Here is a 2,822-nt window from a genome sequence, read left to right on the forward strand (position 1 = left end):
AACTAACGAACTAACTAACTAACGAAAAACTAACTAACTAACTAACGAACTAACTAACAAAACTAACTAACTAACTAACGAACGAAACTAACTAATAACTAACTAACTAACTAAACTAACTAACTAACTAACTAACTAACTAACTAAACTAACTAACTAACGAACTAACTAACTAACTAACTAACTAACAACTAACTAACTAACAAAAACTAACTAACTAACAAACTAACTAAAAACTAACAATAACTAACTAACTAACTAACTAACTAACTAACTAATAACTAACTAACTAACTAACTAACTAACTACTAACTAACTAACTAAAACTAAAACAACTAATTGACTAACTAGTTGCAAACCAAAATTACATTAACGACAATATTACCAAAATCTTGGGGGTTCTTGAGCATTGCCTCCAAATCAAATTCTTTTAAAAAAATCACATTTGAACCTAAACATCTGGTATAATTATTGCACAACAATAATAATAACAAATAATTCATTTAAACATAATTTCCAAACAGTTAGCAATACCAACGTCTCTAGACAATTCAAGATGATAATAACAAAAATCTGGAATATTTTTCAAAAAAAAAAAAAAAAAAATAAAACAAAAAATTCCCAGAGTCTAGAAGAGATCCCGATGCTATAACCATATTTAACCTTCTCGCACTTGTAAAGGGGAGAAAAATTGTTATGACTCTTGAAAAGTTGTTAAACTAAATAATTTCTAGGAATCATTTATTTTATTTTTTTCTTACGCTTTCCTGTTGTGGATGTGAACAGTTGTTAAATTTAACAACCCAAGAGGCAGGAAGAATTGTGTTGAACAGAGAAACACTTGTTTGCCAACTTCCTAAAAACCAATAAATTACAAGTTTATGATACATAATCTAATCCACAACAGATGAGACTTTTGGTAGAAAAAAGAAATACTACAACTAGGTTGAAGGGGGAATGTCAGGGAAACACCCTTATTTTTTGCTAATATTTTTTATATTTTTTTTGGCGAAAACATACGCTTAAATATTGAGCTATTATTTATGTTGGTGTTTTGAAAAAGGGAAGCTAAATTTTGCCTTGTCTTAAAGCTTAAACTTTCCTGTGTTGGGGTATAAGACATGATGAATGATTGTTGGTTGTTGGAGTTCCCTGCTATTGCAACAATGACATGTCCAAATTTTTTTTTAGCGAAAACAAATCATCACTTTATATAAAATTGACATGACATAACTCCATATGTATGAGGAATTTCCCAAAGGTGATATCACTGTTCTTTTTTATCCCAGAGTGTTAGTATTGTCATTAACTTGTTGTGAATACCCCAAATTTTTCTAGACTTAGTCAAAAAATTTGGAAATTTGTAAAATTTTTAAGAAATTTTGCTTGTAAATAGTTAAGGGGTCTCTGCGCCACTTCTTCCTTATTTGTTAATATCTCAAGAAGTTATCTATCGTTTTGCCTAATTTTAAATATCTGGACTTTAAAGGCTTCAAGTAGTTTGATTTATTACTTAAAATCTTCAGCGATAATGGTTCAGGTTCCTGAGTGGTTTATGAACCCCTGGGGCTTTTAAAAGCTAAATATTATTGGCATGAGGAGAGTTGTACAATATCTGTCATTTATAAGATACCTTCAGACTATAAACTATCTAAATGTTAGGAACTTATATATTTAGACAAATAGTGGTCTATGAACCCCAGGGGCACCAAAAATTTATTTGAGTTTCTAACAATCTTAAAAAACTTTCGTATATAAAAAAAAGCTGTGACAAATTAATATGTCACCTTCAAAATCTGATAAATTAAAAATCAAAAGTTAGACAATTCATCAGGGAATTGCAAGAGTTCGGGGAAATGGAAAAGAGATCATTTTTATTACAATTAAGATTAATTGAATTTATTTTTTTTTAAATCGCTTATAGAATGTTATTTAAAACTCTTAATAAAACTTTCCCCTAAAATGTTTTGCCTTAGCGTTTCTTTAATTGACACAAAAGGGAGGAAATTGGACATTAAATATTGGAAAAACTAGCTAAACGTGTGTCAATTTTGCATACACTTTACCACACATACACACAGTCAATCATCAGACAGTTAGACGAAAGAAAGAGACAAACAGATTTTAAAGCAAATAATAAACGCAAAATTGAAAACGTGTGTCAATTTTCGAAATATGGTAAGAATGCAAACAGCAGACATACAAATCAAATTATTTAACAATTACAAACACTAGGAGAGAATGGTTGTCAGAAAATAAATACATACAACTAAGGAACGCGTGTTAAATGTCATGGTAAATGAAAAGGCGAGCGTCGAAAGTCTGTCTGTCCGTATGACTAGACAATATATATCTGCATTTGAAGTTTACTTAACGGCAGACACATGTCGGTTAAAACCAGGCAAATCCTTTTTAAAGTGGGGTTGCTGTTGACTGAACGATAAAGAGAGCGCTTTAAGTCTTGAATTGCCAGGACACGTGCATTTGCACATAAACCAAACTCACTTATTCACTTACTTAGAGGAATATTTTGAAAAAGATTTGTTAGTTGGAATACAATTTATGTTTTATTATTTTTAAATTAAAGAGAAAACTTAGACTGTGGCACACTGCCAAAAATTTATGGAAAGAAAGCATATTTGACAGGCGTTCCAGATTAGCTTAACATAATATTTCTTTGTATTTTTTTTTTGTTATTATTTAGCTACGAAACATTATGAGCTTGTTAAACAATTAGTAGGAAGAAATAATTTTTCAAATATTTTTCCCATACAAAAATTTTTTTTTTAAACATTTTTTCTTTTCTTTCGTTTCATTTAAGG

The sequence above is a fragment of the Lucilia sericata genome, unplaced genomic scaffold (assembly GCF_015586225.1).
Source record: "Lucilia sericata isolate MDLA Ls3-8-SP2 unplaced genomic scaffold, ASM1558622v1 Contig002070F_arrow, whole genome shotgun sequence".
NCBI lineage: Eukaryota > Metazoa > Arthropoda > Insecta > Diptera > Calliphoridae > Lucilia > Lucilia sericata.